Source organism: Phascolarctos cinereus, unplaced genomic scaffold (assembly GCF_003287225.1).
Source record: "Phascolarctos cinereus isolate Bilbo 61053 unplaced genomic scaffold, phaCin_HiC Scaffold_7;HRSCAF=346, whole genome shotgun sequence".
Taxonomy (NCBI): domain Eukaryota; kingdom Metazoa; phylum Chordata; class Mammalia; order Diprotodontia; family Phascolarctidae; genus Phascolarctos; species Phascolarctos cinereus.
The window spans coordinates 51,614,211-51,628,793 of record NW_027556180.1 but is presented as its reverse complement, the minus strand read 5'-3'; the positions used below and the strand labels follow the sequence as shown (position 1 = coordinate 51,628,793).

At 35.9% G+C, this 14,583-nt stretch overlaps 1 pseudogene; it reads right to left on the bottom strand.

Moving 5' to 3' along the window:
- Nucleotides 1-11,123: 11,123 nt before the first annotated feature.
- LOC110203394 (mitochondrial import inner membrane translocase subunit TIM14 pseudogene) lies at nt 11,124-11,486 on the bottom strand (annotated as a pseudogene).
- Nucleotides 11,487-14,583: the final 3,097 nt, after the last annotated feature.

The following is a 14,583-nucleotide window of genomic DNA, read 5'->3' as shown; positions in this document are numbered from 1 at the left end:
TAGATGGTGGTGATTAGCCAATGACATCATAGGCACTTGATGAATACAAAAATTGATGAATACTGGATTGATACATACATATATACATATACACATATGCATATGTGTGCATAAAGTACTGATATACATGTGCATGTTTGTTGTTACTCAGTCTTTCAGTCATTTCCAACTGTTTGTGACACCAAGGATCAATTGTCCGTGGAGTTTTCTCTGCAAAGATACTAGAGTTGTTTTCTATTTTCTTTTCCGGTTTTGTGTAGGCAGGGGTTAAGTGACTTTCCCAGCATCACCAAGCTACTAAGAATCTGAGGTTAAATTTTAACTCTGGTCTTTCTTACTCTAGGCCCAGTGCTCTATTCACTGCACCACCTAGCTGCCTATATGTACATTTACTTTATATTATAATTATATAATACATACATAAGTAGATAAAATGTATTGTATGTATATACAGGTTGAAACTGGAATAAATTTAGAAATATAAAATTTACTAGAAATTACTAGAAAAAATACTAGAAATAAATGTAAACTCTTACATAAAAGAATAAATTTATGGATTTGATGGGGCACTAATAATGGACCCTTAACAGGTACTTGACTTTCCCAAGTGGCCCAGGTCCCTGGTGTTTGCCTGCGGCACCTGGCCTTTCCCAGTTAATAATCTTTTCAATTGCCCTTTCATTGTGGCTTTGACTCTGCCTCAATCTCCAATTCTCTGTTACCTTTAATCTAGCCCAGGCCTTCATTGTCTGTTACCTTTGGATCTCCCCTGGCCACTTCCCACCCTTAATTCCATGTAGGCCCCTTCCTTATGGCCCAGGTTCCTTATGTTTGCCTATGGCACCCAGACCTTCAGGGTCCTTCTCTGTTACCTCCCAGTCACCCCAGGCTACTTGGCCACTCCTAGATCCTTCCCATAGTCTTTCTGTATAAAAAGGCTCATCTTGCCTCCATTAAGGTGCTCAGATTCCTTAAGAGTCTGGCTTGGTTGTAAAAGCATCACAAATGCTCAGTCTTAAAATCTGGCTAATAGTGCAGATTCACTAGGAATCTCTCTAACTCCAAACATTGTTTCAGTAAGTCTTTTCTCTGACAGAAAGAAGACTTGAGTCAAATTCTTTTGGGACAGGACCTGGATCTTTTGCCCTTGAATTTTGGGGTTCTAGCACCTCTAGACTGCAACAGATTCATAGATTTAGAGCTGGAAGGAAACTGAGACAATATTCCTTATTTCATAGATGAGGAAAATGAGGGTAAGAGAGGTTAGGTAATTTACCCAATGTCATAAGGTAGTCAGTGTCCGACATTATACTTGTTCCATTGGCTTCCAGAGCACAAGGCTAGGAGCAATAAGTAGAAGTTGTAAAGAAGCATATGTAGGGAAAACAAAAAAAACAAACAAACATACAAAGCCTCCCTAACAATTAGGTTTTTTCAAGACTGGAACTGGCTTCCTTTGGAGGGTATGGGGGTTCTCCATCACTACTTGCCATTGGAACACTTCCAGCAATAGCTAGCTTATTGTCTGCAAACATATTTTACAGGGAATTCTCATTCAGGTTCCAGTTTGCATACATGATATCCTAGGTGTATTCCAAAGCTGATTCTCTGATTCTAAGTCACAAAGACAAATTAGAGATGTTCCTTTGTTTTCAAGGACCATATAGACTAATAGAGGAAATAAAATATTTTTAATTCAAAATAAAACATATGGGTATATTAGAAGAACAAAGCAGTCTGAGAGAAAAGAATACTTTGCCTCTACCACTCAAGAGTAGAAAGGTTAATAGAGAATCCAGAGATAGCTTTGTTCCTTGCCTCTGAGCCCCAGACTGTAAATGCAAAAGCCAAATGTTTGCTTTGAGGCCTGGCTGAATCTTCACAAAAAGCCTAATATTTTTCCTGTCAGTTTCCTTACCTGGGAAAGGAGATGAATGAAGCAACATTCCAACAGTACAGAATGAATGCTGGCTAAATTGTTTCAATATTTACCAGGAAAATCTAATTCCTTCTGCATAGTAGATCAGACTATGATGTGAAGTGCTTCTGCATATTGCAATTAGAATGTCAAGATATAGGTTCTGTCTTATTCCCAACTTCCCCAACTGAAGCAAACCTGAAGAATATGGCTATTTTTCTGACCTGCCAAGAAGTTACTTCAAACCATATTTTTAGGCCCATTAGAGATGTGTTTTTCAGGGTTATAGATCTCAGTGTAGAAGAAAATTTTGGCAGCTTCTAATTACATGATATGTCAAGTACGCTGTTATTTGATCATGAAATAAAGATGTTTGGGGTTCTCCTCCCATAACTATTTCATGAGCTGTGGAGATAGATGGAGTCAATGTATTAAGTGCAAATCAAATCTGAGGACTGTCTATAATCTTTTGCATTCTTGCTTGGTTGTGATGATTGGGTTTATTTAAAGTGTAAGCCTTTGGGGAAAAGATGGAACAAATGTGATCTTCTTAAACACATATCTTTTAGAAGCTTTGCCTGATTAACCCCACATGCCTCTAAGTATTCAGCTGCTACTCATTCCTTTAGCATTTTTTTAAATGAAGTTGGCACTCTATTAATATGAAATGGTTTATTTTCTTTTCAAGTGCTCTTTTGCCATTTTTCTTCACTCTTACCCATCATGATTAGATTATAACTGTAAGATCCAGGAGACAGAGATTGTTTGCATTTCCATGGAACAATGATAATATTTAGCACTGAATAATGTTCTCTATTGTTCTTGTCACATCATTGGTGAGTACTCTAGAAATATTGTTGAATGGCATGTGAAATGGTTTACACTGACAATTTATGAGATGAAGTCAAACCAAGGAGCTATGATTACATGATTATTAGGAATCTATGGAGATTGCATGTATATGTATTTATATAAACATATATATGTGTGTATGTGAACACCTACATTCACACATGCATATATACACACATAAATACATGGATGTTCATGTATATAATTTATCTACTAAGAGAACTCATATATATCTTATCTATATATAAATATATATAAACATATAGAATATATTTCATGTAGTATAACTTTTCTAGTGATATTTGTATGCATATATGAATTATATTGCTATAAAGAACCTACAGTAATTTCACACACACACATATATACACACATATATATAACTTATCAAGTGAGATATATTTTAATATAGATGAATATAGATCTATAAAAATATATAGCAATATATTCATATATACATATTCTATATGTGAGCATATATTCCTATATGTATTTACTTTTTACATAGCTTAGTAGATAGGTTATATGTGTATATGTGTATATATACATATGTGTCTATATGTACACATGATCTGTGTAGGTTCTTCACATTAATATGATGAAAATATATTCATATTTGTATCTATCATCTATTTAATCTTAGTAGACTCTATTATACTATCTCTATGAGCCTATGACCCATAGTAGTCAAGTTATTTTACCAACGTTACCTAGCTAGCAAGTGTGGTAGGTAAGGTTTGAAGATGGGTTTTCTCACCTAACACCCAGAATTCTTATTATTGCTAAAATGCATTTTATTTTCTGGATTCAAATATAGACCCATGATCTCATTGATGTAGTTGCTTCCTGCAATAATGAAGATAATAATTTCTCTATGTCTGCCCACTTCTGTGACTCATGTTCATTTCCTCCAAGAAGTTCAGCAGGGGGGAGCCATTCAAAATGATTGGGACCTTCCTTTATTTTTTTTTAAATCATAAGGATGCCAGGACTATCCAAAAGGTATCTCTCTCTCTCACCACTGTAACAGCCTATCTTTTTTTAAAATCATATTTGATGATATTTTTTGTCTCCAGATTTATTTCTTATAAGTTGTTCTCTGCTACTAATATTCACCAAAGACCTTTCCATTGTTATCTGGATAATATTCAATTTTAATTATGTATAAAAGTGAATATATCTATTTATCTACCTATATAGATATATATCTATCTATATCTATATATCATGTGTCTCTCCATTCTTTGAATTATTCTTATAAGACAGGATTGTGTCATCTATTTAAAAAATAGATTACACATTAAGCTTACATTTCATCACCAATAAACAGATATATCTCATACACAACCTCCATTGTTATATGAATTCCATCTTATAAACTTTATACATCCATGTCTCAGACCATTAACAAAACTTTCTATAACCTTCATGTGTACTTCCTCACAACATTCTTGCTCCAAGATAAAGGCTATTGAATGGCAGAAAAGAAAGTTCATTAATTTTATTTATACACCCATACACACAACTTAGAATAGATAACCAACTGAGACTTAATGGACTAATTTCTTTCAAATAATACTTTACAACTTGGGTATCAAATTAAAGGCCTTTTTGTTTTTTTTGTTACTCTCTTGCCACCCAAACCCAAGTCTATCTAAACATATTAGGCAAGGCTAACTATTATAAACTTAATTAGCCAATGCAGTATTCAATAACTCAAATACATGAAATAACACTAGTATAGTATTGATGTTAAAAATACAAGTCTTTATTTTATGGAGTGGTTTGAGATTCTTAAAGGTGTCCTAGGGTTTTCTAAAGGTGGTTCTGTAGGTAACTGTTCTCATTAATTTTAGGTACAGCTTGTCCATTTACTATACCTTTCCACAGTATATGTGTGATCAAATAATCTCTCTAAGTTTCATCTCACCAGCCAACTAACTGCATGTAATAGATCAGCAAACAGGTGTTCTGCATGCATTTTGATTTTAGCATGTCAGTGGCTAGAGCATACACTTTTTAGTAGTTTTGTATCTCAGAAGCCATACAATTTTTTGTGGTTTGGTTGATACAACTAGGATGATGTGATGCATATGCAAGAGCTCTGAAAAACCTTATCATCTATAAAGAATCTCCCTTCAGCCTGGGCTCTGCCGTTGATCCCTCCATTACTTTGCCAAAAGCCTTGGTTGACTATATAACTCTGTTTTATGCCTCATTTGATTTTAATTTATCAGTATTGTGAAACAAGGCTACCTTTGTTATATCTTTCATAATTTTTATGGATCAATGTGAGAAACCTTGTGGAAAAGGGGTTCTTTGAGGAATTTTTTTTCTATCCAAACAAATTCTTATTTTACTTCAAATAAACAGTAAGTGAGATAGTTTCTACTATGCTCTAAATGTTCCCTCTTTCAATTAATTGCATGTTGGTAAATATATGGTATATTTTACTTATGAAGGCTTTTTATGTGTTCCTTACCATTATCTCCATTGAAAATGCCCTTGAGAGGGCAGAGCCAAGATTGTGGAGTAAAAGCAGTGACTTGCTTGAGTTCTCCCCCAAACTCCTCCAAATACCTGTAAAAAATGTCTCTAAACAAATTCTAAAGCAGCAGCACCCACAAAAAGACAAAGTGAAACAAATTTCCAGCCTAAGACAACCTGGATTGTTCAGTACAAAGGTCTATCACACCAGGCTGGGAGAGAAATGCAGTTTGGCGAGTGTAGGAAGACAAAACAGGCCTTGGCAAAGCTGGAACAGGCCTCAGAGGACTGAATCACAGGCAGCTGTGGCAGTTTCCCAACTTCTTAACCCACAGAAACCAAAGACAACATAGATGGTCAATAGGAAAAGTCTGTGACTGTGGTGAGAGAGAAGCTAGTCCCAGCCCCAGTCCCTGTGCATGGCCCCGAGGTGGCAGCTGCTTCTAGATCTTCTGGCCCATAGAGTAAGGGGAATAAAGTAACTAATAAGAGGGAGATTGCAGGGATCTCTTTCCTGGTGCTGAGGCAGGATTCTCTTGCTTTTGCTGTACTTGGATCTGGATCACAGTTTTAGGTGGCAGTCCTGGGGCAAGGAGGAGCACTGACTTGGTGGAGCTTGTGGTGGTAGTGAATAGAAAATCCTCCTCACAGTTCCAAGGAAGAAAAGAGTGTTTGTGGTCACTCATAGATCAGAGCACAGGCCAGGAAAGGAACAAACTCCTCTCCTTTGATCATACCACCTTGGAAGAACTGAAAATTTACAGGTCCCTAGAAGTATCTCTGAAAACAGCTGTACAAAATCCCCAAAGCTTGGGACAGTACATTCTCCACACTGGAAGCAGACCCCTACCTTAACAAAGAGTTTATAACTCAAGTAATTGGCTAGGATCATGAGCAAACTGTGCAAAAAAAAGTCAGACCACAGAATCTTTCTTTGGTGACAAAGAAGATCAAAACATACAACCAGAAGACAACAAAGTTAAAGCTCCTACATCCAAAGTCTCCAAGAAAAATATCAATCAGTCCCAGGCCATGGAAGAGCTCAAAAATGATTTTGATAAGCAAGTAGAGGAAAAACTAGCGAGTTAAATGAGAGTGATGCAAGAAAATCATGAAAAATTAGTCAACAGCTTGCTAAAGGAGACCCAAAAGAATACTGAAGAAAATAACACCTTAAAAATATCCTAACCCAAATGGCAAAAGAGGTTCAAAAAGCCAAGGAGGAGATGGATGCCCTCAAAAGCAGAATTGGCCAAATGAAAAAGGAAGTCACTGAAGAAAATATTTCCTTAAAAATTAGAATGGAGCAATTGGAAGCTAGTGACTTTATGAGAAATCAAGACATTGCAAAACAAAACCAAAAGAATGAAGAAAATAGAAGAGAACATGAAATATCTCATTGGAAAAACAACTGACCTGGAAAATAGATCCAAGAGACAGAATTTAAAAATTATTAGACTATTTGAAAGCCATGATCAAAAAAGAACCTAGACATCATCTTTAAAGAAATTATCAAGGAAAACTGCCCTGATATTCTAGAACCAAAGGGCAAAATAGAAAGGGGAAGAATCCACCAATCATCTCCTGAAAGAGATCCCCAAAGGAAAACTCCTAGGAATATTGTAGTCAAATTCCAGAGTTCCCAGGTCAAGGAGAAAATATTACAAGCAGCCAGAAAGAAACAATTCAAGTATTTCAGAAACACAATCAGGATAACACAGAATTTAGCAGCTTCTACATTAAGGGACCAGAGGGCTTAGAATAAGATATTCCAGAGGGCAAAGGAGATAGGATTACAGCCAAGCATCACCTACCCAGTAAAACTGAGTATAATCCTTCAGGGGAAAAAAATGGAAATTCAGTGACAAAGAGGACTTTCAAGCATTCTTGATGAAAAGACCGGAGCTAAATACAAAATTTGACTTTCAGATATAAGACTTAAGAAAAGCATGAAGAGGTAAACAAGAAAGAGAAATCATAAGGGACCTATTATTAAGGTTGAACTGTTTACATTTCTACATGGAAAGATGATATTTGTAAGTCATGAGACCTTTGTCAGTATTAGGGTACTTTGAGGGGGAAAAATATATAGATAGATAGATAGATAGATAGATAGATAGATAGATAGATAGATAGATAGAGATAGAGATAGAGATAGATACATAGATTGGTAGATAGAGGGCACAGGGTGAGTTGAAGATGAATAGGTGATATTTTGAGAATAAAATTAAGGGGTGAGAGAGGATTATACTGTGAGAAAGAGAAAGGGAGAGGTAGAATGGGGTAAATTATCTCATGTAAAAGAGACAACAAAAGACTTTTACAGTGGAAAGACTTGGGGAAAGGTGAGAGGGAAAGAGTGAATATTATTCTCATCAAATTTGGCTTAAGGAAGGAATGACATACTCAGGTATGGAATTGTATCTTACTCTGCAGGAAAATAGGGAAGAAGGGGATAAGAGAGCAGGAGGATGAGAGAGGGGATGGCAGATTGGGGGAGGGGGTAATCAGAAGCAAACTCTTATGAGGAAGGACAGGGTCAAAAGAGATAATAGAATAAACAGGGGGCAGGATAGGATGAAGGGAAATATAGTTAGTTTTCCACAGCATGACTACTATGGAAGTGTTTTGCAGACCATAAAAATATAACCTGTATGGAGTTGATGGCCTTCTCAACGAGGGTGGGTGGGGAGGAAGAAAGAGATAAAATTTGGAACCTAAAGTTTTAAAAACAAATGTTAAAAAAAATTGTTTTCACATGCAATTGGGAAATAAGGTATACAGGCAATGGGGGTATCAAAATCAATCCTGCCTTACAGGAAAATAGAAGAGGAAGGGGAAAAGAGAAGGGTGGGGGTAGAGATAGAAGGGAAAGCAGATTTGGGGAAAGAATATTCAGAATGCACGTTGTCTTGGGGTTGGGAGTGGGATGAGATGGGGAGAAAATTTGGAACTTAAAATGTTGTGGAAATGAATGTTGAAAACTAAAAATAAATAAATTAATAGATAAATAAATAGTTTTACAAAAAAAAAAGAAAAAGAAAATGCCCTTGATATATGTGTAGATGACTCTCCTAAGAATTTTAAATATATAGCAAAATGAACATAGAAGCAATTTTTCAGAGCAACTTGGTTACTTAAAGAGAAGCAAACCAGTCCAAGTAAGAAATAAATCAGGTCAAAACTCTCACGCAGAGTAGTAGTGTGATCAAGACCTGGAGTAGCTCCAATACTTGTAGCTTGGTCAAGATGGGCAGAACCAGTTTGTATCTATCTATCTATCTATCTATCTATCTATCTATCTATCTATCTATCCTTCTTTCTATTTCCTAACAATAAATATCTATATCTATATATACTTATGCAAACATATCCTATGTATGCATCGAATTTCATGTATACACATGTGCATTAAATATTTATATGTGCACATGTACACACATTTATAATATGTGTGTGCTTATGTGTTTATGTCATGTGTAATTGTGTTGTATGTGCATGTGCATATGCAGATATATTACTGGCAAACCCATATGTATATACACATACACGTGTGTGCGTGTGTGTGTGTGTGTGTGTGTGTGTGTGTGTGCATGCACATATATTTGTATTTTGTGGTTATTTCCATTCTGGGGTTTTGATGTTCCTTAGCATTTGTATATCCTATTCTCAAATAAATATGCATGATATAAAGGTATGAGGATTTTGTGTAGTTTACAGGTACTTGGCTTATATCATCTTTTTTCCTGAACCATCCTTTCCCATATGTTTCTAGATATAACTTTTCCCATTTTTGCATTGAAATCACAGAGTATCAGATTATATATTGATTTAATTTGAAAATCTTATTGCGCTCTTTCTGGAATTTATCTCCTTTTCATTCTCAACAACTGATGTTGATGCATAAGCTAAACATCGTTCTCATTTCAGTCGTTTTGGACTACTTTTGGAATGGATAAATATTCATCATCAGTGGATGACCAAATATCTCATGAAATATTTTTATTACCTTTAAATACATGATAAAACCAATCCTGCCAATTTCTTTCTTTACCTCTTTGTGGAGTAAAAACTCATTCTTCTGTTTAACTACAACTTCCCTCTTTCTTCAGGTATCTTTTGCACTATAAATAAAAGATTAATGTAATTTGGCTCCTCTATCATTGTTCATTTGACCATTCTCTCACATTTGGAGGCCAAGAGTAAATTAAAAGTCATGGATGGCCTAAACTTGTGTGATATTCTATTATGCCATGAGTCCCTTTTTCTTTTTCTCCTACTCAGCCAATGTCACTAAAGATGTGACACTATACTGCACAAAACTTTTATTTGTATCATATGTTGCCATGGCAAATATATATTACAATGGGGCAGCCCACTGGCAATGAGCTCATAACCTTCAAGATCCAGGATCATTTCAAAGCTACAGTTAAGGAGTCATATAAGTCTTTCTAGAAATATAAAATGAATGCTTAAACAAAATTTAAAAAATTATGTTATATATAAAAATTATAATCAAATACAAGTATTTTTGGACCTCTATACAAGGGAGTAGATTGAAATATTATGACTTCTTGTATCCTTTCATTTCTCTTTTAAAGATTTGAATTATTTGAATATAAATGGAAAGAACATGTAAATTTTGGAGGACTTTTTTTTGTGAAAGTGTAGGTGATTTGTTTAATGTCTAAGGACAAGCTAGGTGGGTAAATTTCCACCTGTCTGGTGAGGAATTTGTGGGCCACAAATAGCTATAGAACCAAGAAAAACATAAAATGAAAAGTTCCCTGACACTTATGCAATGACACAGGCAGAGTAGGAGGGGAAAAAAAAAGGAGAAAGGAGATGCTAAGAATGCTACAGTTTTTAACATAATTAAAAACATTTAGCCTTGATATTCATTTATTTTAGTTGTGTTCTACTCCTTATGACCCCATTTCTTTGTTTTCTTTTCTTTTCTTTTGTTTGTTTGTCTTTCTTTTTCTTTTTCTTTTTTTTATTCCACAAAGATACTGGAACTGTATGCTATTTCCTTCTCCAGCTCATTTTATACATATGGAAACTGAGGCAAACAGGGTTAAGTGACTTGCCCAGAGTTACACAGCTATTAAGTGTCTGGGTTCAGATTTGAACTCTAGAAGCATCATCCTCCTGACTTCAAGCCCGCTAGCTGTCCCATTTATTAACATTTGCCTTAAAGTTGGCCTAAATGTGAGGTCCTTGATCTAGCAGTGAATATACACCTGAAGCCCTGATATTATATAAACACTGGCATTTTCACTTTAAATAAAACCAGCCCATTCAAAAAAAGAATGATTGCAAAGCGAGGTGGACCAGCCACGGAATGAGAGTGAAGGATAGGTAATGGTCAGTCAATATGTTGCATTATGCCCATATAATATAAAGTTTGAGAAAGGTTGCCACTATAACTGGGGGTCTTCTTTCAAGGAATTACATAAGGGCAAGGTTGGCACAGCATGAGCAAACATGGATGGGTTGTGACCAGCACTAATGGGGGGGGAGTACATATACTGATGAGACAAAAATATGTCTGCAAATTTTGAAGAGGTGCTCAGTAGAGTTAATCAATGCAGGAATGATGCATAAGAAAACATTTTGTAGTACATTTGTAAAAGGCTTTCAGTATTCACATATTTGAGAATAACTTTAATTTAGCCAGCAGCTTTTTCTTTGTCCCTTATGGAAAATATCTTTTTGCTTTAAAGAAATATTACAGCTTTTATGAAGTTATTATAAAACATCAGGACTCCTATACATAAAGCAACTGATGTGTATATATATATATATATATATATATATATATATATATATATATGTAAATTTAAAAATTATCTGTGTATTAATTTTACTTCTTAGCTTTAGTTTCTAATAAATCTTTAGCTTCATTGATTTTGGCTGCTATATAAGGAGATCCTCCCTGTCTGGGTGGTTTAAAAGCATGATTCGGTGAGCATCCCTAATTTTCCCTTTATTGGCTGTAGGGCTTACTCCTAATATTAGTGTAGCTTCTCACTTTGTCATTTTGGGTTCAAACCCACCTCTGTAATAGCCACCACTGAAGACACATTTTGGCAGACTTCGAATAGCTTGCTTTACTTGAGGCTCCATATGCTTCATTGTTTGCAAAACATATCGGCCTGCAAATCCTGCAGCTGCGATCGTCAGTCCCATTGCCACCATTGTGCTGGCCATGGCTCGGCCGGCGTTGCCCTGAGCCTGCAAAGCCGCAGCTCATCCCAGCCCAGTTGCCGCGCGTCAGGCCGGCTCAGCTCCAGGCCCCGGCCCCGGCCCCGGCTCCAGCCCCTCAGGCGCCGCTGCCTCAGGTCCAGCACAGCAAGAGGAATGTAAAATATCTTAATATCAATAAACATGATATTCAAAATATAACTTCACTTCATCCAAATTGATTTAAATGAGATATAATTGAGCATTATTTTTCACAGAGTAAAACACTGTGAACATAAGAGGATTTTTTCTAGTACTGATTCTACGTTGCCATTCGTGATATTTCAGCTGCAGAACTCAGGGATTATCACAGACAGCAGAAACCAAAAATTCACCTGGCTTCAGTTGAATGTACCTTCAATGTAAAGGCACATAAACATGAGTCACTGAATTTTGCTAGTGGTGAGGATCTGCCTGAATGACAATAGGACTGTTCGCTCAATTTGCTATCAGTTTGGGATAAATATATACCTTTGCTCCATTTCTTATTTAGGTAATTAAGCAGCAACCTCCTAGGCACTGTAGCCTTTCTTTAAACAGAAAGAGATTAATTTGAATACATACAACATTCTTACATATAAAGAAAAAAACATAATTGAAATAAATTAGTTAATGATAGTTGTAGAGCAGGGGGGGAGAACTTGAAGTCACATGCGGCCTCAAGGCCACAGGTTCCCCTCCCCCCATTATACAGTGTTAGAGATTTTAGGATCACATAAGGAGTTGCTCCACACCCTAATCAAATCACAGGATCATTGGTCTGGACCATTTCTCCCTGACACCTGTACACGCACGGACACACACACACACACACACACACACACACACACACACATCTGTAGAATGAATTTGAAGGGAAAGAAAGTGCAATTAGGAGAAACAGATAGAGTAAGGGCATGATTTCAGGCATTGTGGGAGGCAGTCTGAAGAGTTATTTGGGGGATACTCCCAAATCACATCAACTAGGCAGCCACTTTTTCCAGGAAAGTTCTCAAGACACCTCCTGATTATGTTGTTAAGAGTTAAGGACAAATTTTGGAGCTCTCTCACCCAAGTTCATACTTGTGTTTTGTTTATGCCTTTGCCAGATAAAGTAATTTGTGCTGTATTTAAAAGATACATCTGAGCTCTAGGAAGCTAATTACTAAGATAGAACACTAAAGAAAGAAATAGAATATTTCTCTTTACACTTCCCAGAGAGTTCAATGGAATTTCTGAACACTATTCTGGAAAGATAAAGGTTCTTGTGGTCAGATAAGCATCCTAATTATTTTGGCTTTTAGTACTAGCACTGTGTAGCTTGGGATAATTACCAACCATTGTTTGTCACCCCAGATGAAAGAGGCTTAACCTTAAGGACTATCTGAATAAAATCAACATTCTTATTATCATACCCTCTGGTTGCCCTCCATTTCTGATTATGGCTTTCCAAAGAAGTCTGATTTGACCTTGAGAAAGTTACTGGCAGAAAGAAAAGCTGACCATTTATGCATTAATCAGTAACCTTTTATTGAAAAACAATACCAATCTCCTCCAATCCTGTCATATACTTAAAGTAGTAGATACATTTAACTACAGGCTATTAAATATGTCTACTTAGTTCTTTACTAAAGTCTTTTGAAAGTTACTGAGAGTGTTTCTTTTGGAGTGGAAAGAACTTTGGCCGATCAGGGGATCTGGGATGGACTATTCAGAAAGGCCTCCCAGAAGTTACTTGCTCCAATACATACATGAGGAAGAACTCTTTCTACAATGTCCCCCCAAAATAGCTTTAGAGTCTCTGCTTAAAGTGAACCGTTCCATTTTTAGAAACCTCTCATTGTGAAAACAGTTTTGTTTTTATTTCTTTACATTACAGATGAATCTGCATTATTGTAACTTCCATCCAATATTCCCAGTTTTGTCTTGTGGTGCCAAACAGAACAAGTCTCTTTTTTTTTTTGCCATGTGACATTTTGTCAGTTACTTGAAGAAAGTTATATTTTCTTTTTTCCAGGCTGAACATTCTTAGTTCCTTTCTCTGATTCTTACATGATATAATGTCTAAGACTTTCACCAACTAACTGCCTTCCATGGAAACTTTCTAAAAGCTCAGAGATGAAAGACACTGTCAAGATCATTTAGAGCAAGGGTTTATAAACTTTTTCATTAAATATCCAGATAGTAATTATTTTAGTCTTTGTAAAACAAGAGCCAAAAATAAGGATAGCATGATAGTATTTACATAACAAAAGACAAAAAAGGCTTCTTTTTACAACGATACTATTGTAAGAACAGTAGATATGGAACCACTTTGTTTCCTCATCAGCAAAATGCAGATAATAAAAGCACCTACCTTCCAAAGTTGTTGTGAGAATGAAATAAATTTGTAAAATGCTTTGCAAACCTTAAATCTAGCTATCATAATTATGGGAAGTGTTTATGGGCATTTTGCCTGTTTATATATTTTTTTAATTAATTTATTTTGATTCATCAGCAATCACTTCCATATGCTTTTGAGTTGAAAATTTTCCCCCCCCTTCCTCCCCACCATCCTCCCCAAGACAGCACACAATCTGATATAGGCTTTACATTTACATACCCATTAAACGTATTTTCACATTAGCAAAGTTTTAAGTAAAAATTAAAACCAATAGGAGGAAACATCAGAAAGATGAAACAAAACTCAACAGAAGGTAAAAATAAGTGATAGTGATTCGACTTCCACAGTTCTTTCTTTGGATGTGGACAGCATTTTCCATCCCGAGGCATCTGGAGATGTCTTAGATCCTCGTAATGCTAGGAATGCTTCAGTTTGACAATCTTAGTCATTGCATACCATGGCTGTTATTGTGTACAAAGTCCTCTTGGTTCTGCTCACTTCACTCAGCATCAGACCATATAAGTCTTTCCAGGTTTTTCTAAAGCCAGCCTGTTCATCATTTCTTATAGAGCAATAGTATTCCATTACATTCAGATACCACAACTTGCTCAGCCATTCCCCAACTGATGGGCATCCTCTCAATTTCCAATTCTTTGCCACCACAAAAAGAGCTGCTATGAATAATTTTGTACATGTGGGTCCTTTTCCCATTTGTTTG